This window comes from Podarcis muralis, chromosome 7, assembly GCF_964188315.1.
Source record: "Podarcis muralis chromosome 7, rPodMur119.hap1.1, whole genome shotgun sequence".
NCBI classification, from domain to species: Eukaryota; Metazoa; Chordata; class Lepidosauria; order Squamata; family Lacertidae; genus Podarcis; species Podarcis muralis.
In genome coordinates this window covers 33431284-33439973 of record NC_135661.1, presented here as the reverse complement: position 1 = coordinate 33439973, position 8690 = coordinate 33431284, and the positions used below count along the sequence as shown (strand labels likewise).

The window sequence follows — 8690 nt, the reverse complement described above, 5'->3', positions numbered from 1 at the left end:
AGTGGTAGCTCCATAAAAGGTTCTTTGTTCTCTACTGTGAGATGTACCTGTGTATTGCTCATGCACAAATCCACTTCCCTTGGACTGAGAAAAGTTCCCTAACCCCTGTTTTAGTGTTAGATTTGCTTTCTCCCCATCCCCTTATTGCAGGCATAGGCAAACTCGGCCCTCCAGATGTTTTGGGACTATAACTCACATCATCCCTGACCACTGGTCCTGCCAGCTAGGGATCATGGGAGTTGCAAGCCAAAAACATCTGGAGGGCCGAGGTTGAGGAAGCCTGGCTTAGGACAGAAAGGCATGAACTGTGTTTGGTCAAGGTATAACTCCCAGGACTTTTAAAATCAGGGCAATCAATAATTAAGTTCTATAGAAAGCATCCTTCCTCGTGCTGCCTTTAGTTTTCAAAGGACTGTTGCTTCTGATGTGCTGCTAGCTTGCTTCAAACAAGTTTTTGGCAAAGGCCTTGTAAACTGAAAATTGCAAACTTGCCAGTCCATGGTGCTCATCGTGGAAGGCTTTCCAAAGGAGATGCAGTTGTATAGTGCGGATGTTACATCACAGTTTCTCCACTCGTGACATTTTATGTACAGTGGTTCCTCGGATTACAGACGCTTCAGGTTACAGACGCTTCAGGTTACAGACCCAGAAATAGTACCTCGGGTTAAGAACTTTGCTTCAGGATGAGAACAGAAATCGTGCCCTGGCGGCAGCAGGAGGCCCCATTAGCTAAAAGTGGTGCTTCAGGTTAAGAACAGTTTCAGGTTAAGAATGGACCTCCGGAATGAATTAAGTACTTAACCCAAGGTACCACTATATTTTACTTTTCATGCACCTCTGAAAACTTATTCAGGCGTAGGGACAGACCAGGTGAGCGTGCTGGGCTGTACAAATTTCAGCATTCTTGGATGGGGAGTAACTTTTTAGAGTCAAAGAAGCATGTTGGGAGGAGAAGCAGAATCTGCCCCTCACTTCAACCTATTTTTCTGGGCTTGGCTGATTTAGACAGTTCTCCTGCCTGTATAAGGTTCCAGGCTCAATCCCCACCTGGGAAAAAAACACCTGTCTGGACACCTGGCGAGACACTGCCGGTCAGTGTCGGTTCAGAAAAGGGAAATCAAAATGATCAAGCAGGTAGAGTGACTCCCCTGTTAGGAAAGGTTGCAGCGTTTAGGGAAAAGATGAATAAGAGGCGACATGATAGAAGTGTATAAAATTATGAACTGGACAGAGAAAGTGGATAGTGGGAGGGTTTCCCCCCTCTCTCATAACACTAGAAATCAAGGACATCCAGTGAAGCTGAATGAATGTGCTGCTTCATGCATAGTTAAACTATGGAACGCCACTGCCGCAAGAGGTAATGATGGGCACCAGCTTGGATGGCTTTGAAAGAGGATTGGACAAATTCATGGAGGACAAGGCCACTAGCCATGAGGACAGTGCTCTGTCTCCACAGTTGGAGGCAGCAGTGCTGCTGAATACAAGTTGCTGGAAACCACAGGAGGGGAGAGGGCTCCTTGTGGGATAACCAGCCTCATACAGCCAACATGCTTAAGTCTAATTAGTGCATGAAAGGGTTACTACCATAGAGTAAGCTGTCCTGCCAGACTTAGCTGTGTCCCTTCTCCTTACCTTGGGAGGAAATAGATAATCAAGTCTTTGTTCCCTTCCCAGTCTACCTGAGAATCCAGTGTGAGGAGGTCTGAAATGGTTGTTCCAGCTCAGTCAAAGGACTTTAATCACCCCTTCCTTCCTTCCTTCCTTCCTTCCTTCCTTCCTTCCTTCCTTCCTTCCTTCCTTCCTTCTTTCTTTCTTTCTTTCTTTCTTTCTTTCTTTCTTTCTTTCTTTCTGGCAAGAATAGAGTCTGAAAGCAATGTTTTCGTATACCAATAGTTTAGGAATTTGTACTCATTTGTAACTAAGCTACGTTTTACTGCTTGTGCAACTTTTCTGACCGATGTAAAGAAAAGCACATGAATCTGACCTTTGGAAAATTTGTAAGCAAACATTTTTCAACTTACCAAAGTGTGGTCTTTTCTATGATAGGGGAAATGGGAAACTTTGGAACTTGCTTGGAGGAGCACATTTTTAAATGCTTTTCAGTCTACATTTTACTTTGCTTTACGTTGCTGATTTAAAATCTCTTCAGGGGTGTTCTCACCAGAGTTTTTGTCCCCCAAATTGGACAAAAGGAAATTCTCCTTTTATCTGTTTTTCCTTGAACCAATGCTCGTGTGCTTGGATCCTGCTTGTGGCATTTTGGTAGCCACTGTGAGAGCAGGATGCTGGATTAGGTAGTCCCTTGGCCTGATCCTGCAGGCTCTTCTTAGTGTAAGCATCCAGTGTTCCTAGATATGTGTACTGAAAAGGCACAGTTTTGTTCTTAATGAAATAATGTTCATAGCTCATTACTCCTTTTTTATATATGAACTTGTATACCATTTTTACAGGCTGAACTGTAATTCATCTTTTTCTCTGGCAGCGGAAAGGCCTGTGCTTCTGTTTCCCCACCATGCCTTTACTCTTCCCCGAAGACTTCTTGCCAACGCAGATGCTCGTATAACTAAGCGCTGATATTTAGATGTCTTCATCTCGGTCAATAAAGTGGAATGTAAAATACTTTCTCCGTGTAAGTAGCTGTGTGCCTTGGGGGCTTGTGAATGGTCCTTTGTGGCAAATCAATAACTCCAGAGCTGCTCTTCAAAAAAACCCCCTTTGATAAATGATTAAAAAGGTGAGTTAAGAGCGATCGATGCTGGAATATATTGTCACCTTGCCATTTACTCTTGTGCATTCAGCTTTTTTTTGGAGAGGGAGATGGGGTTGGGGGGCAGAGAGAGAGAGAGAGAGAGAGAGAGAGAGAGAGAGAGAGGGGAAGCTAAGATAAATGAACATCCCCCCCTCTTTTTCAAATGAGAAAAAGAGATGTGTTTCCAAAATAAAACAGGGACTGTTCCTATTGAACATCTTTTGCATCAAGGTTCCAGCTGCTTTTCAAATAGTCCGCCTAGTTTTCAGAGTTAATATGGATTAGTTTCTTTGGGTTTGCCAAACTTAAAGCTGCCTGAAGCCTGTTTTTCACGAGAACTTGAATACTTGGTTCTAATGCCTAACTTTTCATTTCAAGATTTTCATTCATCTGGGTGAGGCATACTGCAGTTCAATGTTTCTTGCTATTTATTTTCTCACATTCACATATAACTTTTCTTCTACCATGGAACCCAACAGGGGTGCCAACTTGAATAAAATATTGTGGGGGCTCAGGTAAGTCCTGCTCCTCATAATTGATCACATAATTGCACACACATTATTTGAATGGGAATGTCCATAAACTTAGTGGGGCCCTGCCACCCTTAAATATTTTATTGTGTGGGCCGAAGCCCCCACGACCTCTAGGAGTTGGCTCCTATGGAACCCAAGGTGGAGTTCATGAGGTCATCATGCAGTCTCCCTTTCAGGCACTGACCACATCACGACCTGCTTAGCTTCAGCAAGGGAAGGGGGTGGCCTCATATACCTTCAGAGCATTCCTTGGGACCTTAGCTTGCCCACCTCTGCCCTTGGAGTGGCAGGACTTGATTTGATGATGGTGCCTACACTTCATGCTTTCAGATACCAACAATCCTAACCATGACTTCTAGGTCTGTGGGGTTAGGGTTGTAGTCTGACTGGAAGCAGCTGCTGTGCATAGGATCACAGATACAGTAGCTCCTTTATGACAAATCAAATCATGGTTCCATCTTGCTCAGTGCTGTCTACGCAGTGGCGGCTAATGGGCCACAGCCTGTTAGAGAGCTTTGGAAGAGATATTCTTTCTCCTAGCAGAGTTAGTACAGTGGTGATTGCTACCAAGCACAATAAAGCTTTGTTAGATTTTACACCTGCCCTCATTCTTCTTTAAACAAGCATTCCCCATGAGAAATACTTAGGCTAGAATAAATTATAGACTGCTTTGCAAATAAGTGAAGATTTTACAGGGTTTCAGAAGTTAAAGCAAACAAGTCTCCATCTGTTGACAGAAATGATAAAGAAGAAGAAAAGGTTCCAAAAGACTTAAAAAGAAAGAACTTGGTTTGCTTACAAAAGAATCATGCAGTCCTTGCATTAGCAAAAGCATCAGAAATCCCATTTTGGAGAGATTTTCCATTCACATGATTTTTCTACATGAGCCATACTCAGCTGCAGTGTCTTTGAGGAAACAGGAGAAGAGGGAGAGGTAGCAAAGAGATAGGGTTGCAATACGTCCAGAATTTATTGGACATAGACAATTTTCCTTAAAAATAGTTTGTTTTTTGGTTTGAGTGTGAGTCAGTATATTATAACACATCTGACCCACTTTCCTGGTTGGTCTATGAAGGACTCTTCATGCTCTTTAGAAAGTATATCTAAAGTGTAAGAGAGAGTGCTTTATCTTCTAATCACCTGGTAAAACTGGATCATGCTGACTGGGGCTAATGGGAGGCCCTTATAACACCTGGAGTGTCACAGATTAGTCCTTAACATGATGATTTAGCAAGTTGTTCCTTAAGAGTTTTGGATACTTAATATTTTGGCCCTTACGATAGTGTGAACATACCCCAAAAGAAATAGTGTAGATATGGGAGATCTGTCTATAAAGAGGCAGACTTGTGTTAAAATATTCACTATAATTTCTAAGGGTGGTTTTCAACTTAATTTCACTTGGTGTAGACTTGCTGAAATGAATGGACCTAACATGCCCATTAATTTCAATGGGTCTGCTTTGAATAAAGCATGAATACCACCAAACGTTCTTCCCCTTAATTCTGCCTGACTTCTTCTTCTTCTTCTTCTTCTGTACTGCTGGCATACTTCCTTTTAAATACGCTTAAGCTACCACCTTGTAATTTTATAGTCTAGTATTATCTAGTCAGAAAAGAAATGGATGTCAAAATTACATTTAAGTGGGAGGGTGTTGGTGCTGGGGAGAGAGAAAAAGATTATTAGCTGAATTACTCTTAAATAAACATCTCCCAATCTCGTTTTGGGGGTGGGGGAAGCCAACCTTGCCTCTAAAGTCTAAAGCACAGCGCTGTACAGAGTTGAGGGTTCCGTGGCCCTTTGGATCTGAGGGACTCAAACTCCCATCATGAAGGGATGATGGGAGTTGTAGTCCCACCGCATCTAGTGGGCCAATTGTGTTTTACCTAGGGTGTGGGTGTGTAGGGCATCAAGAATTAGGGTCCTGGCCAATTATAATTCTTGTATCTATATATGTATATAAAGTTAAATACCGAAATGGCCTTAACTTTGCCACTGTCCTTTTCACTTGCAAGCCAAGAAAGAGGCGAAACAGAGTATCATGCTAGCTTATGTGAAATTTTAAAAATATGTGCTTGATTTATCTTGTCAGAAGTGATAATTAAGTATTATAATACAGCCAGCCTGCCAACAGCAGTATATTATCATGTGTTCGGAAAGATATTTTTTTTCTAGGGCAAAGAAAGTGCTGTCAGCTGGCTGGGCCCCCCACCCCATATTCACTCCTAATTAGTGGAAGTTATTTCTTTCTTACTTGGCAAGTACCAATTTCTTGGCGTGAATCTCGGTGTATCAGGATAGCACTGCTGTGCTGGTCCCACAGAACATGGGTGCTGAGTGAGTGCGACACTGAGAAACCTTGCTCACTTATCTGCATGCAATACTTGGCCGCGGCAGCAAAATATTGTGGAGCGTTTCCACCCCAGAGAAATAATGTCCCAGTCAGCTAGTCGTGCTGTAGAGGGGAAGCAGTGTACAGTGGTATCTCGGGTTAAGAACTTAATTCGTTCAAGAGGCTCGTTCTTAACCTGAAACTTCTGTAACCCGAGGTACCACTGTAGCTCAGTGGCAGAGCATCTGCCTTGCATTTAGGAAGGTTCCAAGTTCAATCCCCAACAGTATCTCCACTCAGAGCTGGAATGTCCCTCGGCTGAGACCCTGGACCACCTCTGCCAGCCAACATAGACAGGACTCTGGCTTGGTTTAAGGTGGCATCCTACGGCTAACCTGTTTGTAGCACAAAAATGTACAGGGGAATCCCCATTTACACAGGGGTTCTGTTCCCAGGGGGATGAAGGCAAGTCCGTCCCGTCCCACTCCCACTTCACCCCCTTCGGGCGCCAAAATTGGTGCATGTGTCAGCCGTGCGTGCATGTGCTGATCACATGCAAGTGGTAGTGTGCCTGTAGCTGCAAGTTGTTTTAAAGTGTTTTTAATACTGTCTTTTAATACAGTGGTACCTCGGGTTCCATACGCTTCAGGTTTCAGACTCTGCTAACTCAGAAATATTACCTCGGGTTAAGAAATTTGCTTCAGGATGAGAACAGAAATCATGCTCCGGCGGCGCGGCAGCAGCAGGAGGCCCCATTAGCTAAAGTGGTGCTTCAGGTTAAGAACAATTTCAGGTTAAGAATGGACCTCCAGAACGAATTAAGTACTTAACCCGAGGTACCACTGTATAACCCTGCCCTGGGACCTTAGGATGAAGGGTGGGGTAATAAGAATAGTCATACTTTCCCCTCAATCTGGAATTGTTCATGCTTTTCCTCAACAGGCTGCTTTCTATCTAGATTGATTCTGGAATCCCACCTCCCACACAGGGTAGGTGTGATTCCTTGACACACATTTGAAAACCCCTCCCCTCGATTAGGCCTGCACATACCCCAGGTGAACGAAGGAGGAAATGGGGATTACAACCCTGTTCCATGCCCAGACACAACACTCTCCCACTTTCACTGCTGGGACCACCGCCTACATCTCTTTTCGAATGGACACGCCCGCTGGGGAATGCAGAATCAATCTGCAATGAGCATCGATGTTGCTCGACTACAACTACCAACATGGCTAACTATGGCTGTCCTGGCTGGGGCTGATGGGAGTTGGAGTCCAACAGCATTCAGAGAGTTTCAAGTCCCCTCGCTCCTGCGCTCAAGTAAGAGAAGGGGAGACATTTCTTGTCAAGCCTACCTGTGCCACCTTCGATGCTGTTCTGGAGGCTCCTCTGACCCTTGACAAGATTTTGAGGCACGCTGGGGGGATCCTGCAGCGGGAAGGGTGACTAGATGAAAATCGCCTTGCTTTCCCTCATGTTGGCAGACGCCTCTACTGAATCAAAAGCTGTTCCATAAGCAGAACTGCGACATTGGAGTTCCCCCCTTCGTTTCTGAATTGCAAATTGATATTTTAATGAGTTTGGGTATGGATTGAAGCAGATACCTAGGATACATCTGTCATTTACACCCTGATGGATTATTAGCTTTCTGTGCCACTCAACGGGTGTACAGCATTCCTTATTTTTAGGCACAGCTAATGAAACTTCTTTAACGTGCTCAGTGATTAGATAGGCTTATCTGTCAAATATCTGCCATGTAGTGCCGGGCCCTCAAACTCACACGCAGCATGAGATGTGAATTAATGGGATGGTGTGCTCGCGTGCTTCCTCCTTCTTCCCATTCTCAATTTTCATTTTCCTCAAATAATTCTGCCATGAATTTCCTACAGTTCATACATGGCCCATGCTGCTTTAAACAAAATGAACAAGCATTTATAGCTGGGCCTAGTTTGGAACTAGCTTGCTGGCTGGGATGAAGTCCTAAGTGCCTCCAGGAATAGGGAACCTTTGGCCTTCCAGGTACCGCCAGACTACAACTCCCATCATCTTTGATCATTGCCCACGTAGGCTACAGACTGTGGGAGTTGAAGTCCAACAGCACCTGGCATAAGAACATAAGAGAAGCTTGCTGGATCAACCCAATAGCCCATCTAGCATCCTGTTTTCACAGTGGCCAACAGATGCCTGGATAATCTGGTAGATTTTATGTAGGAGCAAAGTGGAGAACCTAGTCGTCCTGATTCCCAGGAACTTCTCTTTTCCAGAGCTGAGGCTACTGGGCTAAATCCCTGAACCTGCTGTCCATACTACAGCCAACATATTGCAAAGTAGTAATGTAAGGGCCGCTGGCAATGTGTAAAGAGTGTCTAAAAGATAACCACCCACTCTGCTCATGGGTTAAGACAGGGGTCAGCAAACTTTTTCAGCGGGGGCCGGTCCACTGTCCCTCAGACCGGACTGTATTTTGAAAAGCACACACAAACGAATTCTTATGCCCCACAAATAACCCAGAGATGCGTTTTAAATAAAAACACACATTCTACTCATGTAAAAACACCAGGCAGGCCCCACAAATAACCCAGAGATGCATTTTAAATAAAAGGACACATTCTACTCATGTAAAAACATGCTGATTCCTGGACCATCCGCGGGCCGGACTGAGAAGGCGATTGGGCCGGATGCAGCCCCCGGACCTTAGTTTGCCTACCCCTGGGTTAAGAGGAAAGGGTATTCAGGTCTGAGAAAGCTGTCTACTTCAGCTTGCTACCTACAGTGGTACCTTGGTTTACAACCATAATCCCTTCCGGAGGTCTGGTTGAAACCAAAACAGATTGTAACTCAAGGCGCGCTTTCGCCAATGGGACCTCCCCCCCCCCCAAAAGGGGGTGGGGTGGGGTGGGGTGTTTGTAATCCTCCCAAAATGGGTAGTAATCCAAAAAAAGGGACACACACTTCCGGGTTTGGCATGGTTGTAATCCAAAACGGTTGTAATCCAAAATGGTTGCAAACCAAGGTACCACTGTATTGCTTTTGGAAACGAAATGTTTCCTAGCAGCAGCAGCAGCAGCAGAACCCCTTC

At 44.5% G+C, this 8690-nt stretch overlaps 1 long non-coding RNA gene across 1 annotated transcript; it reads left to right on the top strand.

The window, feature by feature from the left end:
• Positions 1-229: 229 nt before the first annotated feature.
• On the top strand, positions 230-2620 carry LOC114602610 (uncharacterized). The gene is made up of 2 exons (XR_003707949.2): positions 230-1997; positions 2483-2620. It is a non-coding gene; the product is annotated as an uncharacterized LOC114602610 (long non-coding RNA).
• The last annotated feature ends 6070 nt before the right edge of the window (positions 2621-8690 follow it).